General features: G+C 40.3%; 1 long non-coding RNA gene across 1 annotated transcript; it reads left to right on the forward strand.

Moving 5' to 3' along the window:
- The first annotated feature begins 281 nt into the window (after window positions 1-281).
- Window positions 282-20,131, forward strand: LOC138843505 (uncharacterized). The gene is made up of 3 exons (XR_011378271.1): window positions 282-889; window positions 4,086-4,168; window positions 19,762-20,131. It is a non-coding gene; the product is annotated as an uncharacterized lncRNA (long non-coding RNA).
- Window positions 20,132-27,705: the final 7,574 nt, after the last annotated feature.

Raw genomic sequence — 27,705 nt, forward strand, 5'->3', positions numbered from 1 at the left:
CAAACAAACTCTGGGAGGATTTGTATGGCTTTATGAAAAAGACAATGTCTATTTGAGCAACACAAATTCTACCTGAAATATACTCCATCATTAAAAAGTACTACAAATTAATCTGAAATGAATTTGTCTCCAAAAATCATTCTAGGTGAGGAGCTGAAATTTAAAAATACGGCCATTTAATTTTTTAAGGGAATTATCCTGTGCATTTGAAAAATACAAATCTACACCGTCGAAAGACTGTCTTTGCTGCGTGTCACATAATCAGTCTGGAGTGTTTAAAAAGCACCAGCTTGTTTGTTCTGGTATTAATTTCGAGGAAGCTTCAGGCTGCACCGGCCCTACTTTCGCCGCAAGGGGGCGCCCAGGCCTCAGTGGAGGCTCAGGCCGCTGCTCAGCCCATGGTCATCCTGCCAGGACCTTTGGAGCTGCGGCATCGCTGGCCTCTACAAGGCACTAGGGGCCGCACTGCTCAGGGACGTCCCTGTCTCCATCGTATACTGCCCCGTCGTTGCCATTCTGACCTAACGAGGACGTTAGGCGCTGAGGAAAAGTCGCCCTTCTGGGTGTCACTGCCGGCCGGCCGTGGCGGGCAGTGCAGCCGCGGGGGCTGGGAAGCCCTGTGACGTGGTGAAGTCTTGTCGATGACGGCAGCTGCTCGGAGTTTCTGAACTGCTCAGGAATGACCTGGCAGCGCGCTGGCCTCTGGACATATGGATGGGCGCCTCCTGCCTCGCCCGTCATCGCCTCTCTCTGCTCAACATCGCACAGGCGCTCTACACCCTGGGCATCGCGAGTCCCGCCTGGAAGGGACTCCAGCACCCAGCAGGCCTTGGGGGTGCGATCAGAGCAGGGCAGTCAGCCCAGGACCATCCCTACCCTGTGTCCTCTGGTGAGCCCTGCAATCCCCACCCACTCCAGAGTAGGGCTCAGGTATTGTGAGGGGAATGTGTGTGTGTGTGTGTGTGTGTGTGTGTGTGTAAAACCTGACTGGTTTGATCAGTTTACATTGTGTATATGTGTTGAAATATTACACTCTATCCAACAAAATTGTATAAGAGTTACATGTTAATCAAAAATTAAATAAAAATAAAGATGCCTTACCGAATTGTTTCTTAAAAAGGAATAAAGCCTGTTCAGATAATCTTTCGGTGTCCAGAGTAACTGGTGGAGGTGCTGAGGCGATACTGCCGGGACTGTCCACATTTCCCACACTGTACTCTGCACCACATCGCTGTGAGACAGGCGTAAGTTTGGGGACAGAAAGAATGAAATCCTTTATCAAATAAATCTTAGAAATTTTGAAATTAAAAATTATACTTGATGCTTGATTTCTCAGCCTTTAATGTACTGACATTCTTTGTGTTTCCAGACACCATAATATACACCTTTATCAAATGAATTATTGGTGAGCTTTTCACAATATTTAGTAAATTTGATGTAATTCAGTGCTATGGTTTATCTGTGGTTTGTCCTCTGAAAGTTCACTTGACCCTCAGGGTGGTGTTGTGGAGGTGGTGAGTCTTTAAGAGGTGGCATCAGGTGGGAGATGATTAGGTCATTGGGGACATTGCCCTCAGAAAGTATTAATGTAGTTCTGTGGGACCTCAGTTAATTCTCAAGAGAATGAGTTGTTATAAATTACTGAGTCTAACTCTCTGCCACAGCAGAGAGCTGGCACCCCGACCGGGACTAGAACCCGGTGTGCCAGCGCAGCAAGGCAGAGGATTAGCCTAGTGAACCGCAGCGCCGGCCTAAGTTTTCCACATGGTTTTCTGCACTTACTACATTTTCTTCAATGAGCAGGTATTGCTTTATAATGAAAACACAGTAAATTTTCAGAACTTCAAAATAATTTTGAAAAATTTGTGACTGTGAAAGTTAGAAACAGAAAGAAAATAAATGAAATGACACATGAGGTATTACTATAAATGACAGAGGTTAAATACACACAATGGCCAAAAACCAATATAAATTAGTAAATATACCAAAAGCACTCTGTTTCTGTGGATCTCACTTTCCAAGATAGAGAAATGGCCAAGGTATCTGTTCCTATATTCAGCACAGGCTATTGCTAACATCCTATTTCTTGTCTGAAGTCCTAGTACATACAAGCAAACTTACAATAAGAGGGAATTCAGATGACTAAAAAAAAAACAAAATGGAAAAAGTACAATTCTCTTTTTTTCTGATAAGGAAATTGATAAAGGATGGCTTAAAATACCGTAGCAGACAGAGATCAACCTGGCAAACACTGTGCTTCCCAATGCTTCTGTCTCTGTGAATCAGGTCGAGTTGTGAAGGGCCCAGAAAATAACCAGAGCTTCCCAAGATGGAGTTTGCTTTGTCTGCAGGGTCACCTGCAAGTCCTGAGCCACCACTAACTGAGCAAAAAATACATCTCCCAGCTAAAGAGATTTGGAAATACATCTGACAACTGACCTAGAACTCGGCATGTTAGGGATATTTACCCAGCATGTCAAAAATTGGTTTTCTGCCTCAGTGTCCCTGTCTAGCACTCTTTTCCCCAATCAAAGCTGGAGGCCTCTTCAGAACCTCAGCCTGTTACATCCAAATGGGCTGGATTAACAACCTTCTGCCAGAATGCAGACTCAGGTTCACTCAACAGTTGAAGCCTCACCAAAAAGATAAGGTTTTGCAAAAGCACACTATGATTATACAAATTTTACTATCATTATAAGAGCCATATAATTAATAACAGAACATTAGAACACTTGGAGAATAGGGGAAGATTTCACACATAACACCACCATGCCGATTTAGGTATCATTGTTGCTATAGTCATTTTCATAAGCATGTAGAGCAAAGTTCCCAACTTCAGAATAGACTGAGCTTGCAGCAGACCTCAGACATGTTCAGGCACACCTTGAGGTCCTGCTGAGGCCTCCACAGGAAAGACTTGTGAAGTGGGGTGGAGCTCTAAAACTGAAGTGAGCCCAGGGACGGCTTCGAGCTCTTCAGAGAGTGGAAACTGATTAAAACCCTGCAAATTGTTTGTGGTTTTATTGCAGATAGTCGATACAGCTGTGAGGACAGCCATGGGCAGGGCATAGTGGATTTGGAAAACTGGGTAATGATTAGTGTCAGAAGATGAAAAGACAGAAGCTCTTTGGGACAGAGTTAGGCACCTGAGAACCAGAAACACGTAAGCAACTAGGCATGCACCCACGAGGTTGTGTGAGTCAGAAAAGTAAATCAAACCCCAAATTTTAGTGGCTTAGCACAATAAATACTTGCTGCAAGAGAGAGCGAACTCACATAAACTGTCTCCAGGGTAATTTGGCAAAGGACTAGTAAAACCAGCTCTGTACCAGACTTTAAATGGATTTGGTCTTCTCAGTAGACTTCAGCTGGGTATTCCTGTTGGTTCTGTTGTGCAGATGGAGAAGGCAGAGACAAATGAACTCATCCAAGCATATACAGCCATTGAATAGCAGAGCAAGGCTTTAAACATGGGCAGCCCAGCTTTGGAGGCTGCACTTTGAAACTGGCCTGGGTCTGTCTGAGTGTTGTAGGAGACGGGCTTGCTGAATCATACTTCTGTTTCTGGAATTTATTGTAAGGGCAAATAATCAAATATATGGCTAAAAAGGGTTTTTTGTTTTGTTGTTTGTTTGCGATTTGTATTATGGTGGTGAGCATCCTGAGTGATGCAGGAACTCCCAGGTGTTAAGACACCTAAGGCCCTAAAATGATTTCTGTTTTGGATCCTGTTTCCGTCACCTCCCATGGGACCTGAGACAAGTCACTTGCCCATTGCAAATCTTGTCCAGAAAATTACAAGAGTAATGTGCCTCCTAGAAAATCCTGCTTTCTGGTTAGTTCCACTAATGATGTGATGCACAGGAACTCAAGTTTTTTAAAGTCTCCAAATTTATGCTCACATAATTATACAAATAAAGCAAGGTTTTGCTATTGATATGGTTCACTCTTTGATAGGAAAATGTTGAGAGAAATTGTATAGACTAATACTTTTAAATATAGTTGTAAAATGCTCCACAGCAGCTCTGATGGGACTGTGGGTCTCCAGTCTGCCTCTTTCTAACCTCGTTCTGTGTTTCATGTAGATCAACCTCCCATGGGGGTGGAGGAGCTTCTACAGCTGATGTCCACTGATTCTGGCCCATTGTTGTTCTGCTTTATTTCAAAGGTACAGTGTCACTAAACATTCTTCTTCCCTGGCTTTGTTTCTAGAAATGACTCTGTCTGGGTCTGTACTGTGGTAACATTCTTGTAATTGTTGGAATTTTCACCACCAGAAGCATCAAAGGAGGTACATAGCCTTGAGGCAGCAAATTTTCAGTTGCAAGAGTGGCTTTGAATCTGACCTCTCTTACACTGGTCTGCCAAGTGAAATAGTTACTTACTCCCTATGCACATATGTCACAAAATGAAGGACAGTGCTTGAAAATCTTGATCTTTACTGTAACTATTTACTATTGTATTGCCTTTCTTTTCAACTTAGAAAGATAACAAGGTAAAGAACTACTGGAAAACTCATTTTGTGGTTAAATATTTTGAACAAAGCCAACTATTGAGTTCTTGGATTTTTTTTTTTTTTTTGAAAACCCATCCATAAGAGTTACAAAAAAGTTTGCTGCTTAAGGCTGATTTAAAGAAACTTTAAAATGTAAGGAAGTACATGACAAGCATCTTAATATTCTTGTATATGTTGGGATTCATTTAAGGTCAGAGCACCAGCGAAAAAACAAATCTTGCTATTCCAAAGAAACACAGAACCTGGATTCAATGATCCTGATAATGTATAACACCAGTAATGACATGTGGGGACAGGCACTACATTCTGGAGTATACTGATCTTTTTTCGCTGATTTTTTTGCAAAAATGTTTCATTTTGTAAGATTTATTTATTTGAAAGGCAGAGTTACACAGAGAGAGAAGGCGAGAGAGACTGAGAGAGAGAGAGAGAGATCTTCTATCTGCTGGTTCACTCACCAAATGGCCAACATGGCCAAGGCTGGGCTAGACTGAAGCTAGGAGCCAGGAGCTTCTTCCAGGTCTCCCACGTGAGTGCAGGAGCTCAAGCACTTGGGCCTTCCTTTGCTGCTCTCCCAGTGCACAGGATTAGCTCAGAAGGGTAGCAGCTGGCCGGCGCCCAAATGGGATGGCGGCACAGTAAGCCATGGCTTTAACCCACTGCGCCACAGCACTGGCTCAACTTTGAACAACTTTTAAGTGCCTCCATAGTGTTTCTGAGATAAAATCAAAACCTTTTTCAATACCAGTACAGATTTCACTGTTTTCCCAGGGCCACATCTAAAGCCACTGGGTGGAAGGTGAGATGGAGACACATTGCATGAAGGACTGTGTCTGGGTCCACAGGAAGAGAGAGAGAAAAATACTGAATGTGCAACATGAAGGAGGTTTGCACATCTGATTGCTGTTACTTGAGGGTACTACTTAGGGAAAAGTACAACTATTACTTAGGAACCAGTCACAAAAATTGGGCTCACATGAGGCAATGTAATACCAAGTCCTTTCACAAAGGCCCTGAAGTCAAGGCCACCCTGTTTCTGTTCATAGTCTCTTCACCATCAAACTCTTTCTTTCATAAACACAGATCTCTCTCAGTTGCTTGCTTCTTTGAAATATTATTTTCCACACACATTTTAAAAAATATTTGTTTGGCACAGTTATCCTCAAACTCTTTCCTTATTTATTTTTCCCATGCAACTCATACTTGGAAAAATACTTATAAAATTACAGACTCTATTGTGCTTATTTAGGAAATTAAAAATATGAAGAACAAACTTTAAATGCTGGCATTTAAGAAAGTACTAGATAATACTTCTACATTTTTAAGAGCTTATTAAAAATCTGCATATAATTATACAATCTTCACACCAGATATTTTTATTTTATTTCTCTTTTTTCTCAGCAAATGGATTTTATTGTCTTCCTATTTCATTAAATATTCTTCAGAATGTTCCTCTGGTGGTTTCTTTAAGATATTTCCAATTCAAAGTACTTTCTCATTTTGCTAATATTAGACATTGAGTTTCTCTCAAATTCTTTATTATTTCAAATAATACCATGATGTCATAGTCTTACAAACATAAATAAACTTTTTTCTACCTCTCTGATGATTTTCAAGCCTAAAAAAATCTTTCCTTCTATTGTCTCTCAATTAAATTTGACAGGAGGGGAATAAAAATCTCTAATCATGACTTTGTATGAGCAGTGCTAAATAACATGACTTCTTAAAAATAATGGAAAATCGGGCCGGCGCCGTGGCTCACTAGGCTAATCCTCCGCCTTGCGGCGCCGGCACACCAGGTTCTAGTCCCGGTCGGGGCACCAGATTCTGTCCCGGTTGCCCCTCTTCCAGGCCAGCTCTCTGCTGTGGCCAGGGAGTGCAGTGGAGGATGGCCCAAGTGCTTGGGCCCTGCACCCCATGGGAGACCAGGGTAAGTACCTGGCTCCTGCCATCGGATCAGCGCAGTGCGCCGGCCACGGTGGCCATTGGAGGGTGAACCAATGGCAAAGGAAGACCTTTCTCTCTGTCTCTCTCTCTCTCACTGTCCATTCTGCCTGTCAAAAAAAAAAAAAAATGGAAAATCTAACTCTAAAATACAATTGAAACATAGCCAACAATTAATTTCAGCAGCTACTAAATGCCTCTCAGTTCCTCTCAACATTTTCCTCTTTCTCTCTATTGTTTGTAAATGAATTCAATGATCTTAGTATCATCCATCAGGAAAAGAAATCTGATACCTTTATATAGATTTTCCACTCTAACACTATAATCCAGAACCAGATTATTTTTACTATTTCTCCACTTTCAACAAACTGCTCAGTAAATAATAAATATCTATCTATCTATATATCTTGATGCTTAATATTGTTTCTTTGAGAAAATATGTTCAGAGATTCAATTGCATATTTATAAATGAACTTTTCAGAACACAATTTATTTGAAATAAAGGGTTTCCAGTATCTCAAAAAGCAAATCATATTATTTAGCCTCATATTCATAATTCATATATTGTCAAATAATACTGTGTTTCAAAATATAATTCTTTATCAGGTCAAATGTGAATCCAGTCTTTACTAAGAGGTGTGCACGTGTGTGCATGCATGTGTGTGCACTCATCAGATAGACACAGTAGATACTTTTCAGGAGTTAGTCACTGGAATTCTTAATATGATGCATAAATTATGTTGACCTACAAAATGAGATATAAACTATAAGAATAAAGATCCTGAGCAAGCTGCATAACATAGCACAGTTGTCTCTGCTGCTTCTGTCCCTTTGCCCTACTTAATTGTTCTTCATCACATTGATCACAGCCTGTCTTACAATGCACTTTTGCTTTTATGCTTATTATATGCCATCCTTCACTAGACTCTGAAAACAGGTAGAATAGGACATTTCTTTCATTTACGGCTTTATTCACTGCCATGTACATAAGAGATGCTCAATGAATGTGTTATCATATTGGAGTAAATATCGAGTGACTAAATGATGAGAATTCTTTGTTTTCAGATTTGATGAAATCCAAATAAAATACTTAAAATTCTATAAATAAGTCCAAGTTTTTAAGATGTTTTTATCATCCCTTTGAAAATGTAATGTGTCAAATGTTTTTCTAAATATGTACAGGAAAGAAATACAAATCTTAAAGCCTAAAGGAAAAATGAAATGTTGATTTTCAAGTGTATTTTAAAATTATGCATTAAAAGAATATGAAAGAGGGGCCAGCGCTGTGGATAGGATGTAAAACCACTGCCTGTAGTGCCAGCATCCCATATGGGTGCCCGTTCAAGTCCTGGTTGCTCCACTTCTGATCCAGCTCTCTGCTATGGCCTGGGAACACAGCAGAAGATTGCCCAAGTCCTTGGGCCCCAGCACCCACATGGGAGCTCTGAAAGAAGCTCCTGACTCCTGGCTTCAGATTGGCATAGCTCCAGCCATCACAGCCATCTGGGGAATGAACAGTGGATGGAAGATCTCTTGCTTTCCCTCTCTCTCTCTCTTTCTCTCTTTCTCTCTTTCTCTGCCTCTTCCTCTCTAGAACTCTGCCTTTCAAATAAATAAATCTTAAAAAAAAAAAAAAAAAAGAATATGAAAGAGACTAAACTCTTTAAACCAAATAGCATTGCTAATGATTTTAAATGTGGTTTCCCTGACCTTCATGGAAAGTCATAAATATGTTTTTAATTTAATACAGACTTCATTTGTTATATTCTTAATAAGTAAATTAAATCACCCACACCATAAAAATTACCCTGGGACAGGGAATATTATGTAATCCAAAATTTCTATAAGTAAGAATTCTCAAAAAGTCAAAGATAAATGGTTTGATCTTTTTCAGACAGGCAAGGATACAAAGAAATAATGAGATGACCAGATGACCAGGGTGAAATCTAGCCTGGTTTTATTCTCCACAGTTCATCACAATATTTAACAGAAATCCCCAAAGTTAAATGAGGGGATGGAATGGATTTTAAACAAATGCTTATTAAAATCCACATCTGTATTCTATGGTAACTGGACCTCCAAAGCAGAGTGATGAACTTTAATATACAATCATAGGAATAATGTTTTAATTTATAAAAGAAACTATAAATTCAGTTGGACAGAAGTCACTGTGCACTTATTCCCCATGTGGGACCTCTGTCCTTAATGGGTTGTACTATGAGAATTAACTGCAAAACTTGTTCTCAAACAATACTTTATATGGTGTGTGTGTGTGTGTGTGTGTGTGTGTGTGCAAATAGTTGAAATTTTTCCTTAGTATAGAGCTGGTCTTCTATATATAAAGCTAATTAAAAATAAATCTAAATGAAGAATGGGATGGGAGAGGGAGTAGGAGTTGGGATGGGAGTTGGGGTGGAGGGGTGGGTATGGGGGAAGAACCACTATATTACTAAAATTGTACCTTTGAATTTTGTATTCGTTAAATAAAAACTTTAAAAAATCAAATAAATCCAGTTGGAAACAATAGGGAAAGAAACATTAGCATCTATCATCTTTTACATTCAAGGCCTTTGCTTTAAGAATCACTGAGAGGTGATCCAGTTGAACACCAATGCTCTGTACATTTCTGTTACACCTCTTTTCCCTGTATGTCTTCTTCACTCTAACCTTCTCTTTCCAGACTCTCCCCACCTCTCCCAATTATAGTCATGCCACACACGAATACACATGCCCACCTCTATCTTGGGTGGGAAGCTATCATTCAAAAGTTTAATGCTGGGCAATTATCTTTACTAAGGGCTACATCATAATTATTTCATTAGAAAAGTTACAGCAATAGCTGCTCATTACCACTAACTGTCATGTGAATAAAAAACATAATGCCACCCTCCTAAAGGAGGTTAAGTGAGATGAAGGATATATCCAGCTAGTGTTACTTCTGGAATCACATAGAAAGATATTTATATAAAAGGCCAGAAAAACAGTAGAGAACATTGACCCAATAATCTCAATGCTAGCAAACCTATCATTAGAAAATATTCCCCAAATATGAAAGAATATACTGCAAGTAACAAAATAGATTTTCACAAAGTTAAAACATATAGGAGAATTTGTAGAAAAGATAATACATAAGTCACAAAATCAATTAGATACTTGGAAAATGAGTTACTGGATGAACAGAAGCTAAAATACAGCTCTAGAGTAAGTGCTACAGGCCACAGGACTTCCTAGAATCCCATCGATGTGCTACTGCTTGAATTAGCTCCAACTTCTTTTTCTGTTTTGGTTTCATTCTGCTTAAGATTCAAAATCCTGGGGCCAATGTTGTGGTATAACAGGTTAAACTGCCACCTGCACAGCCAGCATTACATGTGGGCACCAGTTTCAGTCCAAGCCACTCTACTCCCAATCTGGCTTCTTGTTAATATGCCTGGGAAAGCAGCAGAAGATGGCTGAAGTCCCTGGGTCTCTGCACCCACACGGGAGACCTGGATGCATCTGCTGACTCCCAGCTTTGGCTTGGCCCAGTGCTGGCCATTGTGGCCATTTGGGGCATGAACCAGCAGATGGAAAATCTCTCTATCTTTCTTTCTCTCTGTCTCTAACTGTCATTTAAATAAATAAAATGAATTTTTAAAAATTATTCAAAATCCCAAGAGAAAGTGAAACTGGGGGCCGGCACTGTGGTGTAGCAAGTAAAGCTGCTGGCTGCAGTGCCAGCATCCCATATGGGCACCAATTTGAATCCTGGCTGCTCCACTTTTGATTGAGCTCTCTGCTATTGCCTGGGAAAGCAGTGGAGGATGGCCCAAATCCTTGGGCTCCTACACCCATGTGGGAGACCCAGAGGAAGGTCCTGGTTCCTGGCTTCAGATAAGTGTAGCTCCGGCCATTGTGGCCTTCTGGAGAGTGAACCAGTGGATGGAAGACTCTCTCTCTCCTTTCTCTCTCTCTCTCTCTCTCTCTGCCTCTGCCTCTGCCTCTCTGTGTATCTGCCTTTCAAATAAAGAAATAAATAATCTTTAAAAAAAAGTGAATGTGATAAGTTTTGTTTATTAGAGCACCCAACACCCCAAAATACAATGGATCAAAAATAAATACAGGCTGCCTGTGGCGCCGGCACACCAGGTTCTAGTCCCGGTCAGGGTGCCGGATTCTGTCCCGGTTGCCAGGCCAGCTCTCTGCTATGGCTGGAGAGTGCAGTGGAGGATGGCCCAAGTGCTTGGGCCCTGCACCCCATGGGAGACCAGGATAAGTACCTGGCTCCTGGCTTCCGATCAGCATGATGCGCCGGCCACAGCGTGCTGGCCGCAGCGGCCATTGGACGGTGAACCAACGGCAAAAGGAAGACATTTCTCTCTGTCTCTCTCTCTCTCACTGTCCACTCTGCCTGTAAAATAAATAAATTAATAAATAAATACAAATTTAATTCTCTCTCATGTGAGGCCTCAACAGGAAGATAAGAAAGCTGTTTTCCTGTGACATACAAGAATTCCAATTCCTTTTGTTTTTCTGTACCACCCTCCTCTGGGGAGCATTGACCTTGTCTGTGCATTCAGAAGTGGCTCACACAAATGGGAAATGTAGAACTTAAAGGGGATACCTTACTTTTTAAAAGCATGTGACTGAGAAGTTTCATATGATGTTGCATTTTTCAGTTTCTAAATATTAGCCACACAGATGTGGAAGCCATGTTAGAAAATGTAGTCTCTAAACCAAAATTTGGGAATATTCTACTACTGAAAATAGAAAAGGAGAATGGATACTGAGGACCAGAGCAGACTTGGTGAAGCAAGTATGTTGCTTAATATACAGAATTTAAGGAGACATTTGCTTTCAGGGTCTTAGAAATTTTTATTTTCTATGCCTCATTGGCCTCACCCAAGCTGGCCCTGCCAAAGTTTAGTCTCTGCAATACCTAACTTGGATTATATAGGAACATTAGATCTCTTAGTATATAATTCCAACAGAAGTACCTACATTGGGATAGAAGTATTTTCCCCTAAAGAAATGGTAATACTATTGGTGAATGAATATATGGTGAGTATTCTGAAAAAATAAATGTTCATTACAAAGATGACAATGGCTTTGCTATATTGCAAATGTCTTGACAAATTTTCATCCCCCTTTATCTACCCCCATTGTCATGTGACTTTACAGCTAGTTTTTCTTAGGTCAGTTTTGTATTTTTTAAAGATTTATTTTTACTATTTGAAAGGCAAAGTGACAGAGTAAGAGTGAGATACAGTGAAAGAGATCTTCCATCCATTGGCTCACACCCCGATGGCTGCAATGACCTGGTGGGAAGCTCAGAACTTCATCTGGGTCTCCCATGTGGTTGAGAGGAACAAGTACTTGGGTTATTTTCCACTGTTTCCTTCTCTTTTCCCAGGTGCATCAGCAGGGAGCTGGATCAGAAACAAAGCAACAGGGGTGCCAATCACTGCTTTGATATTGGATGCTACCTGGTATGCCTCAAAACTGAGTTGGGAGTGGTTGTATTTCAGGAAAGTTTTGATCAACAATTGGCAAACAGTCCTAGTCAGTTCTGAGCTGAAGTCTCTAGAGCCGTTACACACCATAGTTGGAACTCTCTCAAGGAGCCATGGAAACAAATAGTTTAGCCTGCTAGAAAATGAGTGACCACATGGATGAAGTATATTTTTTCCACCTGATACAAAAGAGAGCATCAGGGTTGTCTACCCAACCTATACTGCTGACTCACAAACTTAGTGCACAGCTACAATCAGATAAGTCTGGCCCAAGCTAGAAGAAGCACACCATGATCAACAAAGCTGTGAGTTATGTTGTTTTAATCCAATAAATTTTGATCTGGCTAGTTGTGCCAGGGTAGTTAACTAAAAGGCAGTCATTCATTGCTGTGTTCTTTATCCTAACAAGAAAGTGGAAACAATCTAAGTAATGACAAGGAATTGACTAAATAGATGTGACACATTTCCTTGGAGGAGTATTTTATGGGCTCAAGGCTGCTCTCATGAAGTTAGCCCACAATCATGCTGACCATTACCAGTGCAAAGAGCAGTAGCTGCCTCCCTCTCCCTACTGTCTTCATACAATCTCAGATTCCCTTTCCATGGCTTCTTATGAATTCCCATGGTAGATTTGATTGCTTATGAGCTGGTAGGGTGGCTTTTTCTGATTTATTGGTTTACTGAAGTTTAGCCTCAGCTTTGGGAAAGAATTGCAAGATCTTCAGATCCCACTTGGTTCTTAAAACTCCAGCCCCTTTGTTACTGAGTCCAGCAAAGCCTTTAGGGCAGTACTTTGAAATAAAATTATGCATTTATTTATCTGGTGGTTTGTAATTTCTTTAGTTATGGATCCTTGGAGGAGTTTTTAGATTCTTAGTTCATCTATGTGCTTAAAGGGATATTTGTAATATTGTATCCAGAATGACTTAATGTTTTGGAATAGAAGTTTTAATATTAAAATCTCTTAAAGTTAGTTTCACATATTTCCCGATATTCAAGTTTCCCTCTATAATCTTTACTCATTGACTCAAAAATTTTGTAAAGTATTTTGTCCCATGTTAAATTCTGCTAAAGGTGGCTAGATATAACTTTTTCTGCCCTGTGAGAGCCTACTTTTTCATCCTGCCCTACTGAATCCTTCCCTACTAAAGGCATACCACAGGAGCCACTGCTTCCAAGTATGTCATGTGTAAGACTGGGCTACTTTCCATACTGAATCTACTGCATACATTATCTTTTATCTTCCTCCAAACTGTTGTTATCTTACACATTTTTTCTATTCATTCAGAGTTTCTTGAGTACATACAATGTAACAAGTTCTCAGTGAGGTTTCAGAGATGCAAAGACAAAACCTCTGCATCCAGCAAGTTTACAGCTTGTTAAGCCTCAATAATACCTAATTTTCTTCATTCCCACACCAGGGTTTAACTATTTTCCTCTCCCAACATGTTGTTTATACATTTAGATTGTACTTAACTCATTCTGTACTCCATTGTTATGTATGTATGTATATATATATAAAAAGATGGATTTTTTTTATTTGAAAGGCATGGTGAAGGGGGAGAGAGAGCGAGCAAGAGCACATTATCTTCCATCCACTAGTTCACTCACTAAATGGCTGCAACAGCTCAGGCTGCTCCAAGCAGAAAATCAGAGCCTAGAACTCCATCTGGGTCTCCCATGTGGTTGGGAGGGGCCCAAGCATTTGGATCATCTTCTGCTGCTTACCCAGGCACAATAGCAGGAAACTGGATCAGAAGTGGGATAGATGGGACTCGCACGAAAGCTCTGATATGAGAAGCTGGTGTCGCAGGCTGCAACTTAGTTCACTGTGCCAGCACAGCACCGGGTCCCTGTTATTTTTAAAACAGACAATATTGAGGGAGGGACTGGCACTGCAGCGCAGTAGGTTAAGCCACTGCCTGTAAAGCCAACATCTCCTACGAGTGCTGGTTCCAGTCCCAGCTGCTCCATTGCCAATGCAGCCCCCTGCTGATGAGTGTGAGAAAGATGGTCCAAGTGCTTGGGCCCCTGCCACCTGTGTAGGAGACCCAGATGTAGTTCCTGGCTTCTGGCTTTGGCCTGACGCAACGTTGGCTATTGTGGCCATTTGGGAAATGAACTAGAAGACGGAAGATCTCTCTTTCTCCCCCCCCCCCCTCTTTTTCTGTAACACTGCCTTTCAAATAAATAAGTAAATGATTTTTAAAAATAAAGAAAAGAACAACAATTATTTTTTCATGTGAACTTTTGAGATCTCAAATATAAATCACACATTATAAGAAATAGATCTTATCAGGTCAGGTAATTTTACCCTCTCAACTTCCTGACCCATCAATGGACTTGTCACATCTCTTCTAAGACACATACATAAACACTCTCTCTCTCTCTCTCTCTCTCTCCCTCTCTCTCTCACACACACACACATACATTTTGGGTATATTTAGAGTAAACATTTCAGTAAGTATTTTAGGAAAATGTTCCTAGGCTGTAAAGAAGAAATCATTTCATTTCTTCAGGGATTGAAAGTCGGGAAGACTAGCTGTAATGATCCAATAGGCAGCTGTGTTCACTAAGCAAATTATGGGTTGTGAGCACATGAGGTAAAAAGCTTTGATACATTTCCCTTAAGTTGCCCTTTAGGGACACTTGTGTGATTGTCATATTCCTTTGGTGTCTGTAATTTACTTGATTTCTTACCAATTTTTTTAGGAATAAAGATAACAAAAATTTCTGAAGCAATATTTAGAGGTGTAAGTAGTGGCCAACCATTCAACATTGTTCTAATGACTTTTTTCCTCTTCTCTGTACTTAGACCATTTAACTCATTTAGAATCGCCACTGAAACTCTCGCACATCCTCTACTGTGAACCATTTGTGGACAGACTTAATCTGTGCAATCCATTTCCCATGATATAATGAAAGCCCTGGGCAGAAGGGATTTGTTGGGCATAGCTTACATCCACTGCATAGTCAAACCTTAGCTATTCAGTGGCTGATTATCCTATTTAGGGATCATATGAGCATTTTGTTGCTACGTGGTCCCACTGTTTCCGACTATTCAGCTATTTCGCTAATCATCAGCATGTCTGCCTAGAGTAACATTGGGATAGAGTAAAGCAGAAGATCATGTTGTCTGTTATTTTGCTATTACTTAGAAGATTTAATGAAATATTTAATGAAAGCTGGAATTGAAGCATGTGTGTAAAATGACTGACAGTGGACCTTAGTGTTTCCATTGTCCGCAATATTCTCTGTCTCAAGGACAATATTTTTGTTTTGTTTTTATTTATTTAGATTTCTTTAATGCACAAAATGACATGCTATACATACAATAATGCTTCAAAAAGTACATGGAACCTGAAATGAGAGAAAAATTTATTTTGGTGCAAAAAATTTTGAAATCCATAAATACCAGGAGCTCTCAAAAAGTTAATAAAAATTGCATATTATGAGAAAACTATGGATAGCTTTCAAAGTATTTTTCCACAAAAATAAGTGTATCCTTTTAAAATTTTTTAAATATTTTTTTAATTTGTCACACTTTTAAAAACACTTAAAATTTTTGATTAACACTAATTGTATGTATTTATGGGTACAATGTGACATTTTGGTACATAGATATAATGTGCATTGACCAAATAAAGGTAATTAATATTTACCTCTCCTTGTCATTACTTAATTATTGGAGTCTTGGATATATATATTACATATGTGTGTATATATATGTAGATATACTCACTCAGCCTCTGGAAATTAACCTATGTTCAGATTGAGTTTTTTTTTTTTTTTTTGAGCTTTCACATATGAGGGAGAAGGTGGTATTTGACTTTCACTGTCTATTTTTATTTCATTTAATATAATGTTCTTCACTTTGGTTAATTTGCTGCAGATGAAAGGATTTCATTGTTCTCCTTATAACCAAATAACATTATACTGTGTTTATATACCACATTTTCTTTATCCATTCATCTGTTGATGGACACTTTGGTTGATTCCATGTCTTGGTTATTGTTAATAGTGCCACAATAAACATGATGATACAATTATCTCTTTGAGATAATGACTCAGTTTCTTTTGGCAAACCAAAAGTTTTTTTTGGTTTTTGGATTACATGGTAATTTGATTTTCAGTTTTTAAAGGAATCTCTATACTGTTTTCCACAGTGGCTTTATTAATTTACATTCCTGGGCCCAGCACTGTGTTGTGGTGGGCTAAGCCTCTGCCTGGGTACCAGTTTGAATCCGGCTGCTCCTCTTCTGATCCAGCTCCCTGATATGGTCTGGCAAAGCAATGGAAGGTGGTCCAAGTGCTTGGGCCCCTGCACCAACGTAGGAGACCCAGAAGAAATTGCTGGCTCCTGGCTTCGAATCGGCCCAGCTCTGGCTCTTGAAGCCATTTTGGGGAGTGAACCAACGGATGGAGGACCTTTCTCTCTGTCTTTCCCTCTCTCTGTCTGTAACTCTGCATCTCAAGCAAATAAATAAAATCTTTTAAAAAAATTACATTCCCACCAGCATTATACAGCATTCCCCTTCATCTGACTTTTAGCCAACATGTATTACTTTTTGTCCTTATGAAAATAGGCATTCTAACTGGGATGAGTAGTTTTGACTTGCACTTCCTGGATGGCTGGTGATGTTAAGCATTTTCATATATTTGGTGGTTATTTGTGTTTCTTCTTTTGAGAACTGTCTAATTACATCCTTTGATTGGTTTGGGGAGGGGTTTGTTTTTTAATTCATTATATATTCTGAATGTTAATCCTTTGTCAGATTATTAGCTTGCAAATATTTTCTCCCATTCTGTTAGTTGTCTTTACATTTTGTTCCTTGTTTCCTTTGTTATGCAGAAGCTTCTCAGTTTGATAGCATCCTGTTTGTCTATTTTTGCTTTTATTATCTTTTGTTTTGGGATTTTATCCAAATAATCTTTACCTATGCCAATGAGTTGAAGAGTTTTTCCTATGGCTTTTTCTAGAATTTCATTATTTTAGTATTTGATTCATTACTGTAGCTTTGTAGTATGTTCTGAGGTTAGGTTTGTTGATGATTCTAGCTTTATTTAGTTAGTTATTTTCTCAAAATTGACTTAAATATTCTGGGTCCATAGTGACTCCAAATGATTTTCGAGATTGTATTCTGTATTTCTGTAAAGAATATCATAGATATTATCATGAGTATTGCATTGGATCTGTAGATTGCTTTGAGTAATATGAACATTTTCAGAATATTTTTATGAACAAACATTGCATGAACAATCTATGATTTCCTTCACCAATATTTTACAATTTTCACTGTAGAAATTCTTCACCTCTTTAGCTAAACATATTCCTAAAATTTTTGTGGTCTGAATGGGCTTTCTTTTTTATAATTTAATTTATTTACTTAAAAGGCAGAGCCACAGATTGAGAGAGAGAGAGAGAGAGATAGGGAGGAGGGGGAGAGATCCACTTGTTCACTCCCCAATTGGCCACAATGGTTGGGGCTGGGCTAGGGTGAAGCCAGGAGCCAGGAGCTTCATCTGGGTCTCCCATGTGGGTGCAGGGGCCCAAGCACTTTGACCATCTTCTGCTGCATTCCCATGTACATTAGCAGGAAGCTGGATCAGAAGTGGAGCAGCCTGGACTCAAACAGGCCAACCATATGGCAAGCTGGCATCACAGGCAGTGGCTTAACTCATTAAGCCACAACACCAGCCCCTGAGCTTACTTTCTTGATTTCTCTTCCATCATGTTTATATTTATGTATAAATATTTTGTATGTAAATTTTATATTCTGAAACTTTAGTGAATTTGTTGATAGTTGTAACAGCTTTTTGACATAGTATTTAGGTTTTTCCCTGTATAAAATCATGTCATCTGCTGATATGGATATTTTTACTTTCTCCTTTCCAAATTGGACACCCTTTATTTCTTCCTCTTCCTTAATCACTCTGGCTAAGACCTCAGTCTGAGACATTTCCTCAATTTTTTTCTTTCTCTTATGTTTTTGTTGCTTTTAATGAGTTACTTTGTAGGAAGTCCTTCAATTTTATTTTATCTGATGACTTCTCCTGATTTGGGCATTTCTTTCTTTTTTTTTTTATGATGCCAATTGTCATATGGTTTTATCACCAGCCTTAAAAAAGTCACAGACATTGTAAACACATGGATCACATTTTGTACCTAAACATATCACACATGTTACTTTTTTTTTCCCAAGGAAAACTTTTATTTAAGGAATACAAACTTCATGCATTTCGTAAGTATAATTTTAGGAATATAGTGATTCATCCCACCATACCCGCCCTCCCACTCACATTCCCATTCCTGCTTCTCCTCCCTCTCCCATTCCCAGTCCCATTCTCTGCTAAGACCATTTTTCAATTAACTTTATACACAGAAGACCAACTCTATACTAAGTAAAGTGCTCAACAATTTGCACAAAAACAAAACAAAACAAAACCTGTTCCTCAACAATGGAGACAAGGGCTGTTCAAAGTCATTGCATCTTGAAGCTAATTTCATTTTTTTTTTTTGAGAAACTTAGTTAACTTTAAAGAAGCACCCAAGAATGATACATTTTTTGCAAGCACTTAGACATAACTATAATATAACTCTGAGGACAGAGGTCCTGCATGAGAAATTAGTACACAGTGACTCTCGTTGTTAATTTAACAATTAACACTCTTATGTATGACGTCAGTGATCACCTGAGGCTCTTAACATGAACTGCCTAGGCTATGGAAGCCTTTGATTTGGGCATTTCTGAGAGAAACACCACACAAACTATGCTGTGTTGTATCATTCATTGTATCAAGACCCACAATATGTCAACTTGTCCTTTTTCTGATAATATTAACTTTGAAAAGTTGGTTAAGATGGTGTTTTCTAGTTTTTTATATTTTAAAATTAACTGTTGTTCTTATAAATTAACAACTCATTTTAAAACATATTGGGAGACTTTAATTATCCTATTACTCATCATACTTTCGTCCATCATTTTAGCACCTTTTGCTTATTCTTGCTTGAGTCAATTTTCACTATAATAATGTAGATTATGGCATTCCACAACAGACAATATCCTTCTTGTTTGTTAATTAACTAATTAAGCTTATGGACCCATATATTCCATTACCATCATTGCTGTTTATTGATGATTTTTGAGCTCACTTCCTGGTACCATCTCTTTCCTAGTACCTCTCCCTTCTGTCTGCATAATCTCTACTGCTTCTAGCTGTTGGGGACCTGCATGAGACCTGTTTGTGCTGCAAAGATTGAAACTTTGCCTGAGCTACTTGAGGTGGACAGCTCTGTTCTGGTCTTAAGAGATGCCTATTGCACATTGGCTTCTTTGGGAAACAGAAACCTCACTTCATTTGTTTTGCTGGCCAGATTGCCTTACGTTTGGCCAGTGGCACTCCTTCCGATTGGTTCCTGTGTTCTGTCCACACTGCTCTTGTCTTTTCCTTATTCTATAGCTCAACAAGACATTCCTGCTACAACTCTAGGATCAGCCTTTTCCCAAAGACACCTGGGTCTTTTGAATGAAGAATAATTTCTGGAAAACTAGATCTGGGAACTAAAGAGATTTCTTTACTTATTTAGGTGACCTGGGAAACATAGGTGTCAATATTTGGAAATACACAAATCTACAGAGATACACATTTATTTATGTTTCTATCAGTCCTTTTCTATATACTGAGCTATTGATTTAAATAATGAATTGACAAAGATATTTTAAATTCTGATCCTATATCACAAAATTTATTCCAACATTTCTTCTTTTCATATTAGTACTTCATTTTCCATACTTCCATTATTTTCAGTGTTCTCTGTAAGTAACCAGATTCCTGGGCTCTGCTCCATGAAATCTCAACCCGCTAAAAAGATCCAGACCAAAAGGAGAGCTGTGAGAAAAGAAAGAACGAGGAAAGTCCAGTTAGAAATCTTGGCATCAGACTCACCAAGCCTTCTACTGCCTGGCACACCTGAAGAAAGCTCCATGGACAAAGAAGAGAAAGAGGGAGCCTGTCCAATTGTTGTTGTTATTAATTTTTATCAGTTGTTTAAGGTTGGGTCTACCAGTTTCTTCAATTGCTAAGCAAACTTTTCTTTTTCTAGATAATTTATGGTAAATGTATGGTTAGTTTCTTTGACAGTAATTATGCTGTTCCCCAGAAATATTTTAACACCCAATGGTTTTAGTATTTATCGATGATCCTTAATTGAATGTTATTACATTGGTTGAAAACTGATGGTTTACAAAATCTATAATTCCTTGTACATTCAGTACTTGACATTCCTTTTTAAAGAATGGCCGGTGCCGCGGCTCAATAGGCTAATCCTCTGCCTGCGATGCTGGCACCCTGGGTTCTAGTCCCGGTTGGAGTGCCGGATTCTGTCCTGGTTGCCCCTCTTCCAGGCCAGCTCTCTGCTGTGGCCCGGGAGTGCAGTGGAGGATGGCCCAAGTGCTTGGGCCCTGCACCCGCATGGGAGACCGGGAGAAGCACCTGGCTCCTGGCTTCAGATCAGCGTGGTGCGCCGGCTGCAGCGGCCACTGGGGGGTGAACCAACGGAAAAGGAAGACCTTTCTCTCTGTCTCTCTCTCGCTGTCCACTCTGCCTGTAAAAAAAAAAAAAAAAAAAAAAAAAAGTAACCTCTTTTTCTTCCATTTTTCTTGGTACCACTATAAACTCATGCATTATTTTTATATTCTATGAACTCAAGCCAAGATCATGAACAAGCCCCACATTCTGGTGACTCATAGTTTAGTAAGGGAGATGTAAGCAGATAATTGTAGGAGTGCAATAAATTGTACAGGAGATTACAGATAAGGAAAAAAGGAAGAATCAAAGTACCTATGAACATTCACTAGAAAGTCTCTTGTTTGGAGACATCAGTTTCAGAAGTTATTCCTCAGCTGGTGCTGTGGCATGGTAGGTTAATCCTCTGCCTGCAGTCCCAGCATCCCATATGGGTGCTGGATCTAGTCCTGGCTGCTCCTCTTCTGATCCAGCTCTCTGCTGTGGCCTGGGAAAGCAGTGGAAGATGCCCAAGTGCTTGGGCCCTTCCACCCATGTGGGAGACCTGGAAGAAGCTCCTGGCTCCTGGCTTCTGATCAGCCCAGCTCCGGCTGTTACAGCCATTTGGGGAGTGAACCAGCACATGGAAGACCTTTCTCTCTGTCTCTCCTTCTCTCTGTCTGTAACTCTACCTCTCAAATAAATAAACAAAATCTTTTAAAAAAATTACTCTTCTCTGTCCCTCCAATACAGCACATTGCTTAAAGATTATAATGTTCCTGTGTACCCATATCCTGTCAATCTGAGAGATATCTAAGGAGAGCCCTTAATTTGGTTATAACAGCTGTTGCTCTGTTTCTACCCTGAGTAACACATTTGGGAACTTTAAATGGACTCAGTGATGTATTTTAGAAAGAATGTATAGGTCATGACTAATGTTGCTGCTGTCTGAGAAAGACAGCTATATTTTGTAAGAACAACAGTCCAAAGGATTATCATATTTTGCATACTTTCCTCCACAAATGTCTCTATTTTCCTGAGAGGCTCATAAGTTCAACTATATTTCATCACCAATCAAAGAACCCAGACAAAGTTCAAACTTGAAAATCCATTGGCTTTGTTTAGGTTTTTAAAATCTCAGTGCTGTCATATTTTTGCTCAGTTTAATTTTTTCCTAGTGAGCTCAAAAATTACCGTACACATCTGTTTGAAGATGAGCAGAAATCCCGTGACCTTCTCAAGGCCTGAAAGTGCCTTTCTGTGAAGGACAGCAGCACAGAGCAGAGTGAAGGGCAAGCTCTGGCACCTGCAGAGGCCTAGTTGGAGTCCTGGTGTTTAGGTGCAGCACATTTTCCTTGCGAGTCAATCTCACCAAACTTCAATATCCTTGGGTAGAATGTGTTTGTTGCAAAGGTTTCTGCTTGAGTAAGTGAGAGAACATGTATTTTTTTTTAAGATTTATTTATTTTACTTGAAAGTCTGAGTTACACAGAGAGAGAAGGAGAGGCAGAGAGAAAGAGAAGTCTTCCATCCGCTGGTTCACTCCCCAATTGGCTGCAACGGCCAGAGCTGCGCTGATCCAAAGCCAGGAGGCAGGAGCTTCTTCCAGGTATCCCCTGTAGGTGCAGGGGCCCAAGGGCTTAGGCCATCTTCTACTGCTTTCCCAGGCCATAGCAGAGAGCTGAATAGGAAGTGGAGCAGCTGGGACTTGAACCTGTGCCCATATGGGATGCTGGCACTGCAGGCCGTGGCTTTACCAGCTATGCCACAGCGCCAGCCCCAAGAACATGTATTAAGTACATTTACTATTACTAGTAGTCAGTCAAGACTTGGGAGTTGTTATCATCCAAATGGCATCAAACAAAAAGCAAATTTTTAAGCCACTACTAAAAGTAGAACTTGGTGACTTCTCCCTTGGATTTATTTACCTACGCAGTTATAGTCAATGCCTTTCTGAAAAATTAGTGATCTCTGATCATTCTATTTGATATCTTTTATAACTAAATGGAAAATTATTTATTTATTTATTTATTTATTTTTGACAGGCAGAGTGGACAGCGAGAGAGAGACAGAGAGAAAGGTCTTCCTTTGCCGTTGGTTCACCCTCCATTGGCCGATGGCAGGAGCCAGGTGCTTCTCCTGGTCTCCCATGCGGGTTCAGGGCCCAAGCACTTGGGCCATCCTCCACTGCACTCCCGGGGCCACAGCAGAGAGCTGGCCTGGAAGAGGGGCAACCGGGACAGAATCCGGCGCCCTGACGGACTAGAACGCGGTGTGCCGGCGCAAGGCAGAGGATTAGCCTAGTGAGCCGTGGCGCCAGCTAAGAAAAATTTGAGTACTGTTTTGGCACTCTAGATTCAATAATTTCACATTTGTATTTATTCCCTACTACCTTTCACCATTGTGCTGTTAGAACACAGTAGTTATTGTCTCTTGATATATGTGGTCTATGTGTCTTCTTAATGAAATTCATATTAGTTATTTAAAATCCAACCGTTTTTCTGAAATTTCCCTTGTGTCATCATTAATGTATAAACTAAAGCTGACTAGATAGCAACTGAAAGCTCTTTAGCAAGAAGCTGATCCTCAATAGTTTAAAAAAACACCCTGCCATGCTACAGAGTTCACTTATAGATGGAGACAAAAGGCTTTTCTTGACTAATTTCAACAGACCCTGTGATTGTAATGTCACTGTGGTAAAACTACAGCTGCAGTTCTGAATGCTTTCTAGAAACAACGAAATTAAAAGTCTCACAGTCACACCATGCGTAGTTTCTAATTTAAATCTCAAAGTGTTTTTTTTATTTTTACTCAGAACATTGATGTTAAATTTCATTGACAGTTTGTGTGAAATGTTATATTGTAGCAAATAATTTTATAGAAACTGTCAAGCCTTACTAAAAGATATAATAGTTTTATTAATGTTTTAATAAACTGATATTTTACATCACCCAATTTGAGATATTAATAAAATTATGACCAGATTAAAGAAGACTGAATAACAAAAGTGGGTTTTTCACTATTTCTCATTATTATCTTCAGTGTTAGTAATAGCAATAGCAATAGCAATGATAGTGCATAAATAAAAGAAAACCTATTTCTGCAGCACTCTCATGGCTTCAGACAGATAATTTGGGGCCTGGATCATCAAGGGAGATGAGTAAACCTCCAAGACTGGTGGGCTTTTCATGGACAAGGTGAGCCTGGTTTCTGTCTGCCAGTCCCACAGAGGAAGATGAGAAGCAGATTCAACACTTCTTTCATCTTTCTTCCTCCTGCCTCTCCTTATTTTCAATTTCTGATGGGAAAATTGCAGAGCTGACTGGACTATCTATTATATAAGTCACATATTCAAAATAGGGATTTTTAAAAAGTGGTAGAGCACATACATGAAAAAGGCAAACAGAAATGTGTAAGCAGAACAATTCCATCTGACTCACCTGTGCAGAACAAAGACCACCGATGGGAAACAAAGGGAGCATTTGGGTGGGAAATATCTGAAAAAATGAGAGAAGACTAATGGGGAGTGAACATGTTTAGAAATCACTATGGAAATAAAAAACATCAAGTAGATAACTTTATTTTTTTACCAAAAAAGTTGCTCAAATGGATTCTTCATCAAGCTCTGGAAAGAGTTATTGACCTCACACCCAGAAGAACTTGAGTTGTTCAGGGAAAGCACTGGTTTCACCCTATTAATTGCATTCTCCTCTTATCTGGTGTAGAATTTTAACCTCTTCACTCATTCCCTTGGAGAACACAACAGAATGGATATTTATCTTAAGAAGCCACAGTTAAGGCTTTCAGAGATAGGGAAGAGGTTCTTCAGGTTGTTTCAGTTTATCATAAAGGAATTTATCAAATTAACTGATACTACTCAAAAAACACCCAAAGCCTCTTAAGGTCTACCAGGAAGTGTCTGTAGGGAGGGAATTCAAGGTAATGGAGAGGGGCCCGCACTGTGGCCTCATGGGCAAAGCAGCCGCCTGCAGTACTGGCATCCCATATGGGTGCCAGTTCCAGTCCTGGCTGCTCCACTTCCAATACAGCTCTCTGCTATGGCCTGGGAAAGCAATAGAAGATGGCCCAAGTCCTAAGGCCCCTGCACCCATGTGGGAGACCTGGAAGAAGCTCCTGACTCCTGGCTTCTGATTGGTGTAGCTCTGGATGTTGCAGCCATCTGGGGAGTGAACCAGCGGATGGAAGACCTCTCACTCTCTGTCTCTGCTTCTCTGTAACTCTGCCTTTCAAATAAATAAATAAATATTTAAGAAATAAATGAAGTACGGAGAATTTCATACTCCTCAAGCCATCGCCTGGCCCTGAATATCTGGACAGCACCAGACCTATGAAAGCAGGCCCTGCTATCTAGTTCAGGAGGCAGTCCCCTAGTGGGAGGGCAAGAGGGCAGCCAAAATTAAGAAGATGGAAAAACAGGAAATCCAGATTGTATTATGTATCATCTTTTTTTTTTTAAGATTTTTTTATTTATTTGAGAGGTAGAGTTACAGACTGAGAGGGAGAAACAGAGAGAAATGACTTACATCCTCTGGTTCACTCCTCAGATCAGAGCTGAGCCAATCTGAAGCTAGGAGCCAGGAGCCTCTTCTGGTCTCCCATGAGTGTGCAGGGGCCCAAGCACTTGGGCCATCTTCTACTGCCATACCAGGCCATTACAGAGAGCTGGATCAGAAGAAGAGCAGCCGGGACTAGAACTGGAGTCTATATGGGATACCAGTGCCGCAGGCAGAGGATTAACCTACTGTGCCACAGCAGAGGCCCCATAACATCTATTTTGATGCCTGCTCAGAGGCAAGAGTAGAATGGACCTGAGTGGGGTTCTTCACTGCCTTGAACAGGCTAGAATGAAACGTCAAGGATTATGGGGTAGGAGTTCAGCCTCCTGACTAAATATTAGCATCCCACATCAAAGAACTTGAGTTTGGTACTTGGTTCTGGATCCTGATTCCAACTTCCTGCTAATGCAGACCCTGGGAGGCAGCAGTGGTTAGCCAGATAATTGGATTCCTGCCACCTGTATGTTTGAGGCCTGGATTAAGTTTCAGGCTCCCTGCTTTGATTCTGGCCCAGACCCAGCCAATTTAGGTATTTGAGGTATGAGCCCCTGGACCGGAGCACACACTCTCACTTTCCTTGTCTCTCAAATAAATTAAAAAAAATGTTTAAAGGATAGCAGGGGAACCAGCACCATAGCATAGCAGGTAATGTTGCCACCTGTAGTGCCAGCATCTCCTATGGGCACCAGTTCCAGTCCTGGCTGCTCCGCTTCTGATCCAGCTCTCTGCTATGGCCTGGGAAAGCAGTAGAAGATGGCCCAAGTCCTTGGGCTCCTGCACCTGTATGGGAGATCTGGAAGAAGCTTCTGGCTCCTGGCTTCAGATTGGTACAACTCCGGCCTTTACAACCATTTAGGGAGTGAACCAGCAGATTGAAGACCTCTCTCTCTCTCTCTCTCTCTCTGCCTGTGCCTCTCTGCCTTTCAAATAAGTAAATAAATCTTTTTTTTTTTTTTTAAAGAAGATAGAGGCCGGCGCCACAGCTCACTAGGCTAATCCTCTGCCTTACGGCGCCAGCACACCGGGTTCTAGTCCCGGTCAGGGCGTTGGATTCTGTCCCGGTTGCCCCTCTTCCAGGCCAGCTCTCTGCTGTGGCCAGGGAGTGCAGTGGAGGATGGCCCAAGTGCTTGGGCCCTACACCCCATGGGAGACCAGGAGAAGCACCTGGCTCCTGCCATCGGATCAGCACGGTGCGCTGGCCGCAGCGCGCTGGCCGTGGTAGCCATTGGAGGGTGAACCAATGGCAAAGGAAGACCTTTTTCTCCGTCTCTCTCTCTCACTGTCCACTCTGCCTGTCAAAAAAAAAAAAAAAAAAAAAAAAAAAAAAAAAAAAAAAAGAAGATAGAGATTCTACTTCTCTTCTTTACTATCTCGAACAGTCTGGGGCCCCTTTTGACTGTCTTGAGCCAAGTTTTGGGGCTAGTGCTTGATGGGATTATATATTCACAGAGAACTAATTGGAATCATCATTGACTGGTTCCAACTTAAATTCAAAGGTGATCATTTGGGTCTGAGTTGACTATCAATGGAAACAGAGCAGACTAGTGTGGAATTCTGAAAGATGGTCCAGTCCCTTTAAAAATGAGGATGATTGTTTTAATCAAAATTGTGAGCTGGAATCCTCTGGAAGGACATTGATGGGGGAAAATTGTCTTTGACTAATTGGCAAGATTTAAATACATGGAGAAAGAGCTGAAGACAGTTGTTGATTCATTCATTTATTCCTTCAAGAAATATGTATACAACTACATAATAGATAAAATTCATTGGTTGCATTATTCTGTTTTCCATTCCTACATTGAAATAACTGAGGCTGGGGCACTTTACAGAATGTTTTATTTAGCTCACAGTTCTGACCACTCAAGGGCATGGTACCTAAGCTCTGCTGAAGTCCTCATAGTCGACGGCACCACAGTGGTGGGAGTATGTTCAGGAGCAAGAGTTCACATTCCAAGACAGGAAACAGAGAGCAATTAAGGGGTCAGTCTTAGTTTTTAATAAGTGTTTCTTGAGAAAACTAACTCAGTTTCTCATGAGAATTATCTATTCCTTTGCAAAGGCTATGTCCCCAGTGACCTAAGGACTTCTTACTAGGCCTCACCTTGTAAATGTCCTACAAGCTCAACACCTGCCACACAGAGACCAAGCTTTCAACAAACGAACCCTTAGGGGACAAACACCGTATAGACCATAGCATGGCTTAAGAATTTGATATATATTTTTGAATTATTTATTTAATTTGAAAGGCAGAAAGGAAGAGAGAGAGAGAGAGAGAGAGAGAGAGAGAGAAAGAAAGAAAGAAAGAAAGAAAGAAAGAAAGAAAGAAAGAAAGAAAGAAGAAAGAACAAAGAGAAAGAGAAGAGGAAATCTTCCATCTGCTGGTTCATGCTACAAATGCCTGCAACAGCCAGGGCTGGATCAATCTGAAACCAGGAGCCTACAATTCAATCATGGTCTCTTGAGTGGAAGTCAGGGATTCAACTACTAAAGCCATAATCTGCTGCCTCCTAGGGTGCACATTAGGGAAAAGCTGGAATGTGAAGCAGAGCTGGGACTCAAACCCAAGCACTCTGACATGAGATGTGGTCACCCCAAGTAGCATCTTAACCAATGCATCAAATACCACCCTTGATTTTTTTAGTACGCTTTCAAAAAAGTTAAACACCTGTGT

This window comes from Oryctolagus cuniculus, chromosome 8, assembly GCF_964237555.1.
Source record: "Oryctolagus cuniculus chromosome 8, mOryCun1.1, whole genome shotgun sequence".
Classification (NCBI taxonomy): domain Eukaryota; kingdom Metazoa; phylum Chordata; class Mammalia; order Lagomorpha; family Leporidae; genus Oryctolagus; species Oryctolagus cuniculus.